The sequence below is a fragment of the Gopherus evgoodei genome, chromosome 7 (genome assembly GCF_007399415.2).
Source record: "Gopherus evgoodei ecotype Sinaloan lineage chromosome 7, rGopEvg1_v1.p, whole genome shotgun sequence".
Taxonomy (NCBI): domain Eukaryota; kingdom Metazoa; phylum Chordata; order Testudines; family Testudinidae; genus Gopherus; species Gopherus evgoodei.
Window position 1 is genome coordinate 102,089,689 of NC_044328.1, and position 17,782 is coordinate 102,107,470.

Here is a 17,782-nt window from a genome sequence, read left to right on the forward strand (position 1 = left end):
TTCAGTTATTAAAATTAATGTGGGCAAATGAGTGCCATGGACCACATCAATAACTCTCCAACATTTCTCTACAGTGAGGTCCTTTCGGAGCTAGATTCTGAGACCCTATGCAGGGATCTCTGGGGAGAACTCCAACAGTAGATGTGGAGTCTAAATATAAAGGTTTGATCTGCAGCCAACTGAAGGAGAAGAAAACTTAGAACTCAAGGAAGCAGCTCACGCTAAATGTAGTATTCCAGGACAGAGAATGGAGCAGCTCCTACGGTCTGTTGAAGTCAGCATGCTTACACAAAATGCGTCTTGTGTCTTGACAAAATATAAAATATAAGGTGCCAAAAAAAAAAGAAAGAAAAAGAAAGAGAGCGAACCTCAAACAATTATCCTTCACTCTTTTTAATTTGGTACTGAATATAATTAAAGAAGTTTTTTCCAACAGGTATTCCTTCATATAGAAAGACTTAGTGAGAAAGTTTTTTCATATTAAAAAAAAATTAATCTCCTGGGCTCTTATTGTCAGCCATTGTGATGGTGTCTTATACCCTTAAGTTCCCTGGCTCTTAGATGCCCCCAGTGCAGGCTTAATGGTTTATAGATTCATAATTCCAAGGCCAGAAGGAACCACTGGGATCATCTAGTCAGACTTCCTGTATAACACAGGCCAGAGAACTTCCCCAAAAGAAAAGCAATCTTGATTTTAAAATAGTCAGTGATGGAGAATTTACGACATCCCTTGGTAAATTGTTTTAATGGTTAATTCCCCTCCTGTCAAAAATGTACACCTTAATTTGAGTCTGAATTTGTTTAGCTTCAATTTCAAACCATTAAACCATATTTATCTTTCTCTGCTAGACAGAAGAGCCCATTATTAAATATTTGTTCCCCACGTAGATACTTATAGACCAATCAAGTCACCCCGTTACCTTTTCTTTAAGCTAAAGAGAGAGAGAGACTCAAAGAGCTCAAACACAACAAGGCGTGTTTGCTAATCCTTGAATCATTCTTGTGGCTCTTCTCTGGTAAGGATGCTAGTTTGGGATTTAGGAAGACCCACTTTCAATTCCTTGCTCCTGCATAGGTTGTTTGGCCTTGGGCAAGTCACTAGTTCTCTCTGTGCTGCAGTTCTTTATTGGTATAAAGGGGATAATAGCACTGCCCTACCTCCCAGGGGTGTTGTGAGGACAGATGCAGTGAATATTATGAGCCACTCAGATACTACAGTAAAGGGTAATGGGTACCTAGATAGTTGAGACCTGCTGTGGCATTGTTTTGGATAAAGATCACAGTCTTCCCTGTGACCTTGATCACTACACAGACTCCCTCAAGATGATTTTATAGATATATATTAGGGGAGAATGATTAAAGCCTCAGGATAAAACTGCGAGAACTCAATTCAACCCAGGCTTAAATAGAAAAACTATTATTTACATTTTATAGTATAAAGCAACACCTTTCATTAGCATGCATGTAGGTTCTTTTATCATTTTCTCTGTGATGTTTTCACCTTAAGAATAAGTGTGCTTGCTCAGAAAGAACTATGTGGTAACTTAACTGCGGGCCATCTTGTTATTTACTATAGCCTCTGAGCAGAAAGCAAAGCTGGCCCACTGAGGCTGTCTGACTTGCTGGGAACTCACTGTGTAGGCAAGGAACTACACAGACTGGAAAAACCTTGGTCAGGAGTGCATGAGACATGGGTATCTACCCAAAACAGGTGATGGCTGAGGAGCTGGGAGCCTAGAGCATGCTCTGTTGCTGGACCACGGAGGAGAAATACCACTCACCTAGCCTAGACTGGATACTGTTTCCTGATGTAGGTTTGTTTAACACTTCCCCATTGATAGCACGGATAACTGTGTTTGCTTGTTCTGATTAGATGAAAATAGACTCAAAGGAAAAGAGAAAGTTACACTACAGATTTTTAGAAACACTAAAGAAAGGGGATTTGGTATTATTTCAGCTAGGGGAATTTTTTGGATGAAACATTTTAGGGTGGGGGGAGTGTTGGGGCTGACTGCAAGTTACCTTAGCCTGTTGTTACAGAATAGTTGGGGGGGGGGGCACTAGTAGTGAACTGGCTTTGACCAGGGGCTGACTTGCAGCCGCTCGACTGGATAAACAAGTAAAGAGATAAGAAAGGCCGGAGAGTGCTGAGTGTGGGAATAGAGAGCAGTAGTGTTTCCTGCCAGAGCCTCCTCGTGGGTGAATATGTTCCCCCTTAGAAAGAGATGATGATAAAAGCAGCTTTGAGAATTGCTTTAGACAAACAGTCTCACCTGCAGACCTAGGCCTTGTGGGTGCCCAGGAATTCCTCACGCTGGAGCAGCGCCTGCTATGAGCCCTCAAGGACAAGGCTGGAGGGTTCAGGACTCCGCAGCAGAAGGGGCATATGCATTGATTCTTGCTTGCTTGGTTGCTGGAAAGCATGTATTTAGTAATGCGTGAAGTCTGGGAAGCTTATTATACTTTGACAATAAAACCAATTATACTTATGCACCTGGAGCGGCTTCATTGAGTGTATCCAAGCCCCCCCGCCTGCCTTTGGATCAACGGGGGGGCATTCAACCACACCAAAGAATTTTGCAAATTCGTATTGGCTGCAAAAATAAAATAAAAAATATTTATACAAAGAATAAAAATCTATATATTTAATTTTGATATAAAGTAAGAGAATTTAAGTAAGTGACCACTAGAAAGATCATTAAGTCTGACCTCCTGTATAACACAGACACTGTTTTGATTTTTCAGTTCAAAATGATCTTGCATTAAAAAATGTCCTTTAAATTTTGTTTTTAAAAAAATCAAAAAGGTTTTAAAATGGTCAAATCTAGAAATTTTTTGTTCTGAAAATGCTGAATTGAAACATTTCATTTAAGCCACAAAGAATTTACTTCTAGTTTTTGGGATTGCCCACAAATTGAAAAAAATCGATTGTTCTGACAGCTCTAGTTCTTACATACCTGGGTAAGTGTGTCTCTGGTATCGTAAAGGGATCTGTTAATCACTTGTGATTAAATGCCAAAGAATTTTAAAATGTCTTCATACTTTTATGAATTTGCATTTCACTGTTTAGGGCTGATCATGCTGCTATTGAGGTCAATGGCAAAATTCACAGCAATTTTAGTGGATTCGGGATTCAACCCATAATCACATGCACCCGACGAGGTGGGTATTCACCCATGAAAACTTATGTTCCAATATGTCTGTTAGTCTATAAGTTGCCACAGGACTCTTTGCTGCTTTTACAGACTAAAACAGCTACCCCTCTGATACTTAACCCATAATTAGTATCATGGTGTTGGACGCCATCAGGTGGTCGAGAAACATCTACATAGAACACATCACCGGACATCGGCAATACCAGGGGGGATGAGCTGGAGTGCCAATGAGAAGCACAGTGGAGAAAATAACTCAAACACTTCCCTAATGGATTGTATTTTCTAATGGACAACCTACCCTCAATTCTCAATTACTGAGGGACAATCTTCATTCATTGCTATATTTGCTTTCCACAACCAACTCTCTGTATAACTTTTCATAAGTGATGTACCCAAATAATTGGATGCTAATATCTAAACTATATTCTGAAATTTATTCACCTCAATTTGGGTTAATGCTGATTATGCGCTATATGTCTCTTATGGCTTTGTAAAAACAAACTTCGTATTTGTGAACAAACTAAGCACTATACTCAGATGTAGACACTCTTTTCTTAACCTGTGTATTATATAATTTTTTAACATTAGCTTTAATAAAAAATTTATATATGTTAAAGGAGCTATTTGTGGATTTGTATGAGAAAATGTACATTTTATTTCGTGCAGTCAAGGATTAACACCTCTTCACAAATTCTTTGTCTTTTGACAAACTTTGGAGGTTCCTTCTCCTCTGTATCAGGGTTATAGTATACTCCCTATACCCAGCTTCCTGATATTGTCAGAACTCCTTCAAGGCATTGCCCAGATACCAGGTCCTGAGTTCCAATAATGCTTGTGTTGCAGGCTTTTCCTCCTCTGTCAAGAGGTTTGATTTGTTATTCTTTAATGTACTTTTTCTGTGTTTGCAGACAGTTTGGCCCTCCATCCTCATCTGCTGTTAACCAGCTCTATTGACTTCAGCTGAGCTATGCCAATATACATACTCCAGCTTAGTATGTTTACTGATTAGAAGTTGTTTCCAGTGTTGGTATAGCCATGTGGTCCCAGGATAGTAGAGAACCGGTGGGTGAGGTAATCTCTTTTATTGGACCAACTTCTGATGGTGAAAGAGACCAGTTTACAGTTACACAGCACTCTTCTTCTCAGATCACCACCACAACAACGCAGGAAGCTAGTTATACGGAGTATATTATAACCCTGATATAGATGTGGGGGAGGAAACCCTTAACATTCATACCAAGAGACAAGGAATATGTTGCTCAGAAGAAGAGTTCTATGTAGTTTGAAAGCTTTTCTCTTTCAACAAAACAAATTGGTTCAATAAAAGATATTGCCTTACCCACCTTGTCTATCCAATTTCTGGTATAAGCACAAGCTGGGAAAATCCCACCAATGTTATGCTTTTACCTGTGCATTGGTTCCCTAAAAATTGGTCTCGCTCAACTTTGGTTGGCAGTAGTGATTTGTCCCACTCCTAGCTAGCCTGTGGTATCTCTATGGAGATATTTAGGAGGAGTCTCTTAACAATACCCAAACAGAACCATGATTGCCTGAAATGGCTCTGTTGACATAGATAATAATATTGCCACCGTTGATGTCACTGTTGTCAAATCCTATTAACAACAATTCATTTTCATAGATACCAATTACTATGGGCTTATTTAAATACCAGTTTAAAACAATTCATGCCAGTTTTCATATGTTTGCTATTCAAATTGAAAATACCCTTTCTAATTGCCTGACATATTAATTGAAGACACCATGAACACTTAGCAATGAGGAGCCAATATTCTCCATTACTGCAGTTCTTCATATTAATGCAGGAACCATTTAAAAATGCTGGTATATTTCTAAAGCACATGCAGATAACTTCCAGTAACCTGACAGACTCTTCTACTCAAATTCAGCTGTAGAGCATTTTTATGGTAGTGAAATATGGGAGAGCTGTCACCTTGTCATACTAGGAGCCAGGCTGTATCATAGAATGGTGTATCACATTATAAACCACTCTGACATTATATGACAAGTAATGTCGGGCTTTTTTAAAGAATAGATTGGATAGCCACTCTCAATTCAATATGCTTAACTTTGTATCTGATCTGAATTTCTGGGGTAATAATTTGATTGATTGTGCATGAGAAAAAGCAAAAAAAAGAAAAAGATACCTTCATACTTCCAGTTCAGTTAAAATAGGCTTCTTTTTCGATTTAGTACACCAGTCAATGGAGTACGGCAAAGGTCAGCACTGACTGTACTTACCTATGGAAAAGACTTCAGGGCATCACAGCTTTGTCAGTAGGTGTCAGAGTGTACACTGGAGCCACACTATTTACAAGATAGGCGGAATGGTTGTGAGATTATTATAGGCAAGGGCTGATACCTTCATTTAAGCTTGCCCAACACTTCCCATTACAAGACCCTGTTTTCAATTGCTCAGAGCTTTGCCAAACTTTAATTATTTGGGCTAAAATTTTCTATGCTGCGCATGGCTGACTTTTCTTGGAAAGTTTTAGCGAAAACATTTTGGCTGTTTCCCAGAACACGACTAGGGAAAAAACACATTTTTTTCCACAGAACTCCTGCCACATAAACTCCTCAAGTTCTGTTCCTCATTACAAATACAAGAGAGTCATTAAGAAGATGCCTAGATTCTACTGTAACACATTCTCGATAGAGCAAAGTCTGTTTTCTTTCTTGGGCTTGCCATAAAACGACAGTGGGCCAGATTGTGATCTTAGAGTAACCTGCTGAAGTCTCTCTGGATTTAGACCTGTGTAACTGAGAGCAGAATCTGGCTCAATTAGTGGAGATGCCTGCTCCAAAAAACTCAAATGAGAGGAGCAGTGCAATTTTCTTATCCAGTGAAAGCAGCAGCCAGGGAAAAACTGGTCTGATTAACACTACAGTGCTGCTTTGCTACAAGTCTAAACTGATCCTGGCAATCAGAAAGGAAATACTAACTCTGTGATAAATGTGGTTTTAAAGAGGCAATATAGCTATAAAAGACAATTGTTGAGCTAGATACTCTGCTGATGTAAACTTGACCAAAGTATCATTAAACAATCACATACAGTGGAAAGATTACAGATGGCTAGTACAGTCAAAAAAGCAGAATAAGTGTCAATATAACACAGTAGTTTAACAATCAAAGTAGCAGTAGTTAGGGAGCGAACTGCAGACAAATATGACATCATGTTGTAGATACGACTATGGACATTCTTAGATTCTTATTATTTGGCCACAGCAGCAAGGGCATGTATCCATTGGCTCTAGCTGATCCATTTTTGTACTTTTCCTTTCACCTCAACATTAACCCACTCTTCGGCATGATCCCCAGAGAGAGAAAAAGAAAGAAAGAAAAATCACTGAACTAAAATGAAGGTTGTAAAAACACAGCAAACATGTTAGGTAAAGCCACATAAGGATAATTTCTTTTTAGAAATAAACACAGAATTTGCACAATGGATGTTATCCAAGCTCATCCCCCTTTCCTGAGGTTTGGCTTTATTCTTAGAATAAGCAACCCCCAAGGCAGGACTGTACTTTCAATCATAGGGCTAGATTGTTATTAGCCTTAATGCAGCCCCCTGCCTTTGCTTGGCTTTGTCAGAGCTGCTTGGATCACAGCTCTGATTCCCAGGCCCTGCACCTGTAAGTCTCCCTCCTAGGATGAAGTGAGCAGGGCAGGCAACGGGGAGTGGACAGTGCTAGCTCTGCCCATCCAGCATTCCCTCCCCCTGTGTTGCTCGGGCACAGGATGGAAGTAAACGTCTCCTTCTCAAGGCTGCAATAAGTTAGCTCCCTGTGGAGCAAGAGGGCGGGAGGACATATGGTTCTTCCACAGCTGAGCATTTATATGCTACCCCATACTGAGAACTGAGCCTATAGGCTCAATCTAGACCATAAGACTTCATCTTCAAGGGCTCACCAAAGGGGACTGATTAGGATTTCTCCTTGTGTAGCCTTCTGAATGTTTGCTTGTAACAAGCACGTACCCAAACTGGCCTCAGACCTTGCGGCTGCCTCAGTTCCCGCCTTCTTCAGACTCTGAAACCACCCCCAGCCTCTTGTGCACATCAGATGACATCCTTTCTTGGGGTCTGGGTGATTAATAGTATAGCTCAAGTGTCAACTTAAACCAAAGCAAGTCTTTGCTCTGACTCCATGGTTTATTTTCAACTTTGCTGGGTTCAACAGTTCTTTCCCAAACAACCCCAGGTCTTGCTGCCTGTCATTTCTTCAGGCTTCTGTTCCTGCCACTCCTCACTTCAGGAAGCTCTACACAGCCTTTTGCACTTGGCTGGTATAAAAAGCCCCTTCGCCTCTTCCTCTCTAACTCTGGAATCCCTGCAGGAGCCTTCCTAGACTTCTTATAACAAATTCCACCTCCAGGCTGCCCTTAGGTGAGCTGGGTCACCTGACCCAACCACTGTCCCAAACCCATCACCTAGGACCAGATAACTAGACACAGGAATGGCTGAGCCCAATTCCCTTAATGGGCCAGCCCAACCTGTGACAATGTCCCTCTTGCTCTCTTTTACCCTCATAGGGATCCTCAGCCTTTTATGCCCCTGAAAAGGGCTGATCAGACCCAGCTGGCCTGGCTCTCAGGGTGAGTCAACAAGATAGAGCTCGAGCACAATACAGAGTCCTAGGGCCTAAAACTTGATTACTTACAGATTCTGTCTAGACACACATGCCACGCACACTGTTCATTCTCCAGCACCAGCTGTCTAACAGAATGGCCAACTTTCACTGGTGGAAAGCTGACAAAGGCTGGAGCAGCTGCAGTCCAGGCCTAGGGACCATGGAGCACAGTGAAGATCGAACCAACCAGCCTTATGTAAACGGAGTAGCATCCTCTAAAATTAAAGGTGCCAACCCTGCAGACTTTGAAATCCCAGCTCTGCGATTGGAGTCCAGGTTCCACTAGCCCATTTCCACTGACTGTGTTTGTCTTTCAGTAATGTTGAGAAGGCTGGTTGTGCAGTAATTCACACTATTGACCATTAAGTTATACTTTTTTACACTGGATACCTGGAGCCAAAATTGACCTGAGTTGTAAACAGATGCAGCTACACTGGTTTGGAATATATTGTTTTGAGCATATACATGTGCAATATACCATGTACAGTATATAGGGTGACCAGATGTCCCGATTTTATAGGGACAGTCCTGATATTCAGGGCTTTGTCTTATATAGGCACCTGTTACCCACCACTCCGTCCCGATTTTTCACACTGGCTATCTGATCACCTTAACAGTATAACAAATTCACATTCTTGTCAAGGTACAGGATAGCTAGTGTGATCTAGCCCTTATAGCTAGAGGTTGCAATCTATTTTTTACTTCCCAGGTAATGTGCTTTAATCTCTTTCAATTATGTCCTCCTCTGATGGGTATAAATATACCTGATCACCCCTATTTACTTCTAAAACCATTTTGTTTAATGAACTAGTCATTATTTTTGTAAACATTTTATCACCCATATCCAGATGCTGAGCAGAGGTATCACTTCAACGTCCAGCAGTCCTTTTGATTACCTTGGTGCAGTTTGGCAGGAGAGCAAGATCTTTACACTCAACATTGTAAGCAAAAGGTGACCTGTGGTCATGATTTCAATATACAGATTTTGTAACACCATTTTTACTTGTCTTATAATAATATTTTGGCAGACTGACAGTGGTTTGATGAGGACGATATAAAAACCCAGACAGATTAAATTATGCAAATATATCTATCCCATCACTTACCTCTTTGTGGTTAAAAAAAATAAAAGTAAAGACTCCATTGTCTGATTGGTGTCAGTCGGGGAGTCTCTGTTTTAAAGAAACTCTCCCATTTGTTTTTAATTCCCTTTGATTCAGATTTGTGGGAGTAGCACCTTACGGAAATTAATAGGACTCCACAAATCAAGTAATCTGAACATGGCCGTATATGACAGTACAATCAGTGCAGGTGAGAGCAGAGACTATTTGTATCGGTCACTTCATGGGCGCATCTGCTGTGACTAGAGCTGTGCAAAAAAGTCTGTCAAATCTTGAAAGTCAGGTTGTCAGTGTTCACAAACTTCTTTGTCCAGAGACTCACACATTTTCTCAAAAAACAAAACCCAATTTTTATTTTAAACACAAATATTTTTAATTTGGGGATTTTCCATTTGTTTTTTTAAACAAAAAACTGAAATAATTTGGTTTGGTTAAAACATTTTGTAGGGAGAAAAAAAAAAAAGTGTTCCCACCAGCTCTGTCGGTAGGGTGCATGGCAATGGAGAATCAAGCTCTAGGTGTTGTATTCAATTATTTTGGTTACTACTGTGCCCTTGCTACAGTGTTCACTGAAATCCATGATACATAGCATTGCCACGGACTTACTGATAGAATGAAACGGCCATACTGGGTCAGACCAATGGTCCTTCTAACCAGTATCCTGTCCTCCAACGGGGACCAATACCATTTCTTCAGAGGGAATGAACAGAACAGGCAATCAAGCGATCCATCCCCTTCACCACTCTCAGCTTCTGGCAAACAGAGGCTAGGATCACCAGAGCGTAGCATTGCATCCCTGACCATCTTGGTCAATAACCTGTGATGCACCTAACCTCCATGAGCAAATGAATAAGCCTACAGACACTACTGTACATCTAGGGACAACTACATACCTGATGTAACTTCCCGAACTTCAGTGGTCCTACGTGAGTCACAAAAATAGCCCCATTAACTGTTTCAAAATCAACATAAAGAATGGATCCTGAGATGGTGGAAATGGGCAATAGCCCCAGTTACTTCAATGTAGGATCTTGGCCCAGTGTTCATTTTTACAAATGAATGCTTTGCTGAGCAAATTCACAGTGAGTGTATTTAATAATGCTATTTCTCCTTTACACAGTTGTAGTGACTGTCATGTTAAGTCATTTTTATTTAACCTTATGTCCCTTTTGTAGATTTATCACACTCGCTATTGGTCTAGTCAATAAGTGGTTGCTGCACGCTCTACAGCAACATCAATTTTCCTTACAAATGGAAATTCTTGAAGAACCTAAGTAACAATGCAAGCACAAGATTAGCTTCAGGAGCATTCAGTGCCTATTGGGGAGTATGTTTTTCTTCAACTTGTTAAAGTAACTGAACAAAAGAAAATAAGGGCCAGCAAAACACTGTGCTGCATTACAACTGCTCAGTGTCAAATTACACAACATGAAAAACAAGGCAAAAAGAAAACACTTGGCCCCAGAGTGGAGCCGGAGCTTGGTAAAAATGTAACAATAGACTACAATACCGGCTGCATTAGCACTCAACTAGCCTGGAAATGTTACAGGCCCCCTAAGTAAATTCTAGACCTGAAACAAGGCGAACTAAGGAAACGGACTATTTTTAACTCCTTGTTTAGGCTTTACTCTTTCATTATGCTTATCATTATTCCCCTTGGATCCTTTTTCACAGCAGGATAATATGCACAGGCTGCACGCGTTATTTTCCCCCAAATAACATCCCAACTGTGCATCTGTGCCCTCTTCCAATGGAGGAATTGAGAGCAGGTTTAAAATGTGGACACAATTTTCTTGTGCCCTCCTACAATAGATCAGGGCACCTCTGAATGCACACTAGATGCTGGATGTGTCCTCTAGCGCTGTCTGATAGTGGGGAGAGTGCAGCGCTGTACTGCCCCAGGAAGGAGCTGCACGAAGCATTGTGTGTCAGGTAGGCCCAGTACCTCTCAGCGCTCCCTGGCATACAGAATAAACAGTCACTAGGTCACTCTTTACAATGGTATAGCATGCCCCTCGCCCCACACTCACACCCTTGCAGCTTGCCAGCTCTTCGAGTAAGTAGGGGATGGCAGAACGAGGAACAGACATGGCCCTGTTTCTTCCCTGCCCAGTTTGGGGTAACCAGCCCCAGTCCTTGCACCTGGCTGAGCCCAAAGGTGGGTACTGTGCGGAGGCATAACAAGTGCTGTGGGCCTCGTTGCTGTATCCTGCACACTCATGCAGAGTTAGAGCCACCTTTGTATAACTCTCCTCTGCAAAGCAGAAATGTTCAGCAGGAAAATAGCGCACCCGGAAAAGAGTGACACTCTAGTACCCGCTTCAGTACAGACAAAAACTGCTTCTCTTGATACCACCTTTTCTCAAACTTTCAAAGCTGCTGTCTCCATAAGTGCTGAAACTAGAGGTGCTGCCCCACTCCCTGGCTTGAAGTGGTTTCATTTTATACAGAGTTTATAGTTTGGTTCAGTGGCTTTCAGCGCCCACACTATAAAATTGCTCCGGCGTCCCCGGCTGCCTCCACAAACTCTGCTATTGCTTCAGATTTCACTTCACATCCTTGAGTAGATTCCACAAAGTCCACAGTCTGGCTCTTTCCTTGCCAAGGGAGCTATTATTGATCTCAGTCACCCCAGAGCAGATCTATTGCTGAAGAAGGAGAGTGAACATGCCCAATCGCTTGGTTGCACTGTTTCTTTGAAGGAGAATCTCCTAAACTGTGGCGTTTGCCCAGAACAAGATTCTTTACTCTATCGTACCCCAATGTTCTGCCTTACACGCAGAGAGGAACATGGCCACAAATGGGGGAAAGAAACATTCAAGGCAACGACCACAATCAGTCAGAAGGTTGAGGAAAGAAAATAGCTGGGTGGGAGGAGGGAGAGAGAGAGAGAGAGACTATGTAGGTTTGAATTTAGTACACTTGTGAAACAAGTTAAGAAGAGGCCATTTCTTAGCCCTTAGCTATCCTTTTAGGGAAATCCCTCACCAGTGCTAGCAATGGTAGGAATGCTAGTCCACCTTGGCTGCCAGTGTATCATACCAGAGCATTGGCTCTACTTACTGAGATAAAAAACAGGATTCATAAGGATTGGACATTTCTATGAACAACAAGAACATCTACAGCTGCATTAGCTAGGGTTGTAAGGGCTAGCTCTCCCATCAGCATAATAAATCCACCTTCGTGAGAAGCAGTAGCTATGTCAGTGGGAGACACTCTCCTTCTGACATAGCGCTGTCCACAGAGGAGCTTCTGTTGGTGTAACTTACGTCGCTCGGGGGGGGCTGTTTTATTCACACTCCTGTGCAATATAAATTATACCAAAATAAGCAGTAGGATAGACCTGGCCCAACTTTTTAAAGAAGTTTGGATGGGATGCAAACTCTCATGCTTCAAGGCATGAGCCCACCTCTAACAAAGTTTCTTTTATGGGCGGATTATTTCTGAATTCATTGTCCACTTTGGGATACTTGTGTCTTCCACTGAAGCATTTGGTACTGACCACTGTCAGAGAAAGGAGACCAGACTAGACAGATCACTGGTCTGATCTGGCAATTACTCTTACCTGGAAAGCTGTCTATAATTTATATGAGTATATATCCCTCAATTCCACTGGTCTTGAATATTTTCTCTCTCAATTGCTCTAGCACAAAACACAAAATCCACAATTCTGTCTCCCCCGTTTAAACAGCTATAAGCACCAGTCAGTAACAAGTCATTCGATGAGCACAAAAAAAGATTTGAGACTCACTGTTTTCCCCCCCTTGCTGTTAGAAACTGAATTACCCTGCACAGGTTACAATTCTCTGACCCTGCTAAACTCATGGGTGTCTCATGTTGCACTGATTTGGCAGAAGGCCCCACTCCTCACAGTAGGATTCTGCAAGGGTACACCAAAGAATGAATATGGCTAAACCCTCCCCTTCCCTCATCCCTTTTGGAGCACAGAGGTGGGAACAGCTTTCCAGTTATTGCATTTTAACGGGCTTCCTAGCAAGCAAAATGGAGAAGGTAAAGTTAATGAGCAAAACAAAAAAAGTGGAACCTAGAAAACACAGAAAAAATTAGCCAGATCCAAGACAGACAACTGCATTGAAGAGGAACTGTATTTCCATTAAACTCTATCAAAGACAATCTGAGCCAGAGTATCTCCTTGAATCCTATTTTAATTGGGCACAGCAGAGAGGACCGATTCATCAAGGAGGTGACTGCAGCTCCCTCTTTCTTAGGATAGATTTGACACAACCTGATTCCTAGTGGAGATTAGTGCAGTGTTTTACAATCACAATATCCCGAATTGGTTGGACATTTTCACATAGTTCAGGGCCACTGAGCAGTTTGTGCCCACCCTCCCCCCCCCAAAAAAAAAAACCACCCCCCCCCAACCCTAAACCCGATGTCTGCATGCTTCATGTTTCTCATGCACATCTTTAGCCTGCATTGATTTAGGAGAAATCCCTTTCTTCCATAGACAGGCCTGATTTTCCACTGCCTTGCACTTTGTGTAGTCATTTAGATTGGTGCAAACAATATGAAGTGGGTGTAAAAAGCTATCATTCTAACTGAGTCATGTTTCACATCCACATTACAGAGAAGTTAATGATGACACAAGGAGCAAAGCAGTGGGGGATAAAAATCATACTCATGAGATTCAGACTAGAGGAGAATAGTTTCTGGAGTTCTCCTACTTTTTAAACCATTAATGCATGCTATTCCCCTCCCCCACCCCCCGGCATTATACTTCTTACGATCTGGTGAATTGGCACCTGTCAAATTCCATCAACTTTCTATGAAAGGGAATACATAATTGAATACTAGCCATGTGTCTGTATTGTCACTTTCTTTTTTCTTCCCCTTGGCAGCAGCTCACTTATTCTTGCTTCTGCCAACCTCCTGGTGTTACCTAGGTTCCCCTAAAAACCAACCCAGAGTCACACTTGTATTAGTTTTATTACAATGCTGCTGTTAGGTCAGATAGAAAAGAGATGGAGCTCATTCATACACGCACACATTCACTGCATTCATACGCTCATGCACCCACACACTTACACAGGCAGAGAGTTACCAGAGACAGCATGGAGGCAGAGAAGCTGAAGCATGGTAGATCTGGTGTGTCTGTCTGCAGTCATGAATCCAGGCTGCTGAGAGGGTCAAGAAGCAGGGGCTTGTGTGCATGCCTTTTTCCTCTTATTTTGGAACTGGGCAGCTCCTGTCACGTACACTGAGTTTCCTTTCTGTGTCTGTCACCTAGCAGCATTCCCAGACCAGTTCCTTTCATGCATACCAGGTTCTTCTTTTCTTTTCAGCACTTCATGACTGCCTTCTCAGGGCAGATTGTATCAGACACACCTGGCTCCTGGTTCCTTGCAGTTCCTCTTCTCCCAGTCCCACATACACTCCCTTGTTCACACTCCCTCATTCACACTGTCTCTGAGGGATGGGATGTTACAAAGCTTGGAAGTTCATACCAGTGGCAACCTGAAAAGGCCACAGAGCTTTCAAAGGTTACAAAACTTAAAAGTCTATGCTAACAATAACTGAAGTTACAAAGTCTGCAAAAAGGTTGCAGAACTTAATGATACAAGTTACAGATTTTACAATTGCATTTGAGCGGAGGCTTTACATAACACCTGGTACTGCCAGCACAATGCCAGCACATTTTAGTTAGAATGAAAAATTAATAGAAAACCACTCACACTGAAAATTGCATTGTAATGATATTAAGGACATCTAATTGATTTGTTAATTAATGCCTCCAGAAACTAAAATGTTTTTTGTTCCAGGCTCTTAATTTGCAACTCCAGATAATTAAACTTCTAAAAGTGTCATTCTTTTTATTTATTTTTTTTAAAGTACAGTGTGCAAGTGATAGGCAATACAAAATTAAGTGGCTATTTTAATAAAAGTTGTGCCAAACCAGTGTCACCAAGTACTGTACGAGTACTTCCAAAGCCAGGGGATTTAGCTCTCCAGAGGTATATGGTATTCTGGAACCCTCTGCTGCCTCAGTTCTCCACAGACACCAGAGGCTTTTATTTCATGCTAGGAAATACTGGTCTCAGAAATGGTACTCCTAGAAAGGACTTTGAAGCAGCTGAAGAAATGGATAGGACTGATGTTCCCCCATCTGTCAGTTTGTTGTCTTGTCTTATACTTTGATCGTGAGCTCTTTGAGGCAGGGACTGTCCTTTTGTTCTGTGCTAGTGCAGCACCAGGCACAATGGGTCCTGCTCCATGCCTGGGGCTCCTGGATGCTACCCCAATAAAATTAGTTAATTACTCCCTCTGAGGCATTAACTATCTTGATGAATTATGTACTAAATGCATCCTACAAGGAATTATTTCAGACCCCACCTACCTTGAATGTGAATCAGCAGTAGATTAATATTTTGAAGACACATTATATTGGTTATTTTAATCAGATCTCATTAATGACGACTCAAGTACATTTCACTCCAAGATCCCCCCAAATGAAACACATACAAGAAATGGATCACTGAAGTGCCCTTAACACTTTAGGAAATGCTGCAGCCACGTAACACCACATAGCCACACTGCACATACCACTTCAGGGCAACAGGTAATGAAACCATCTTCAGCTAAACCTGCAGAGGAGCACGGAGGTAGGTAATTGAATTACCAGAAAGGAACTGTGCAAGGATATCTGAATTAGTCTCTTTAATGCCCAAAGTTTTCTGTACCACAGATGACCCTTCCAGAAGCACAGTGTCCCCTAATGCTATGATGGGCCAACATTTCAGAATTGATTCAGAAAGAAGAGAATCGCTTACTGAAGACCACGCACTGCTTCCTGCAGCACTCTGGTTTCCCACGGAGATGCTACAGGCCAGTCCTGACCAGGCTGAATGCTGCTCATCTTCTGAGGAGATCACAGGTGTACAGCCCAAGGTAGTATAACTGCTGGCAACAACAGTTTAAATTCATACCTCATTATTTCCTGATCAATGAAGGCTACAGCTAAAATCAAAATCCTTATAACCAGATAAGTCACCTTGTAAGTCTTTTGGTTTTTGTAATAGGAAGCCCCCAACCAGCTGTGGGTGAATGTTAAACCCCATCTCCACTAGGTGCCACCACATTTTTAAATACCACTTCATTAAAATGCATCAGCTAAGACATTGTTTTAAAACAATCTCCCCTGCCCCCAATGTAAACATGTCCTGTGGGTGAAATTCAGTTCTGAGCAGAGCTAGAAAAGGACTTTCCACAATTTAAGCCCTAATTTGAGGGTTCAAGTAGGAGTTATGGGATGCACAGGCCTCATGCTGCCCTCTGCACAAGGGTGAATTTCACTCAAAGAACAGCTTCCTGGACTGCAGAAAGCCCTTCTTTAAACAAAGCTTTTTAAGACCAGCAGGTGACCTGTGTTGTATGGCCTTGGAGGCTCCTGCTTCCCACTAACTGAGGGAGGGGTGACAAGACAGAGAATATCATTAAGGTCCTGATTCGGCATGTCTTACCAGGCAGGATGAGGCCCATACTATCAGTGCTTCCAGGTTTTCAAAGGGGATGATACTCTCATGGGAAACCAGTACCCACGTTCTGGGCCCCTTGGGCGGGGGCTTTCCAGCAAAGGAACTGGACGTGATAGAGCAGCCTACTGCAAAAGCCTTTTGATATGGACCTTTCTGCCCACACTACTTTGTTCATATATTCTTTTTGATTAAGTGGATTTTCCAGTATTTGTTTAGCATGCACATCACTGACAGATTTTATTAATAAAGTCACGGTAAATGAGATTCAGGCCCCCTGCTGCATTTCCTGGCATATTCAACACATCTCTACTGACATGGTTCCAAGAATACAAAGTGTGAGGATGAGAACATTGCAAGGAGCCAGTAGCAAGTGCTTGCAGCAGTTAACAATCAAGGCGGAAAGGCGAGGAAATCAAAGGTATTTTTTAAAACAATGTCCAAAGGGGGTATTATTCTGAGACTGAAAATGTGGCATGCACAGTTCTTCATGAACATAATCAGATCACTTCCAGTCTAGCAGTGTATGCAATACACACAGATCAAAGTTTCAGCTCTAGCCTTGAAACAAGCTGTCAGCATTCAATAGTAAGAAATTAAGCAGGCTACACCACTACTCCACAGGTGTCATAGCTTAAATTGGCTGCTAAATTTGAACTAACTTATTATTTGTATCACCAGGGACCACCCCCAGCCTCAGTCATGGAGGTTTATTCCTATAACAAAGGTTAACAAACACAGCACAGTCTTAACTCAATACCTGGTCCTCAGGCTTCAGGGCCACCCCTCCCAGGCATCTCTGGCACTCTAACTCCTGGCAGCTTCCTCACCTCCAGCTCTGCTCCCCTGTCGGAGCTGCAGCCACAGGGTTCCTTCCCTGGCCACCTTACTCCAGGGACCCACCACAGGAGTTAGCTCTGTTCCAACCCAGTGTAGTCTTTGCTACCCATGACTCAGCCTGTCCCAGTCCTTCCCCCCTCCAGGCCCCGAACTAGCAACCCTTTATAGGCTCAGGTGGAGCCCAGTCCTCTTTAATTAGCTGGGTTACACTCACCTGCTCCAGTCCAGGGGGCTGGGCTTAGTCTAGCCCAGGGGTCGGCAATCTCTGGCACGCGGCTCGCCAAGGTAAACACCCTGGCGGGCCGGGCCAGTTTGTTTACCTGCCGCATCAGCAGTTTCAGCCAATCGTGGCTCCCACTGGCAGCAGTTCACCGTCCCAGGCCAATGGGGGCGGTGGGAAGCGGGGCAGGTGAGGGACCACCTATCCTGTGACAAGCACTCAGGGTTGGCGGGACCTTTTGCCAGCAGTGAAGGGTGGGGAACCCCAGTGGGCCAGCTGATATTCCATCTTAGTCCCACGGCCTGT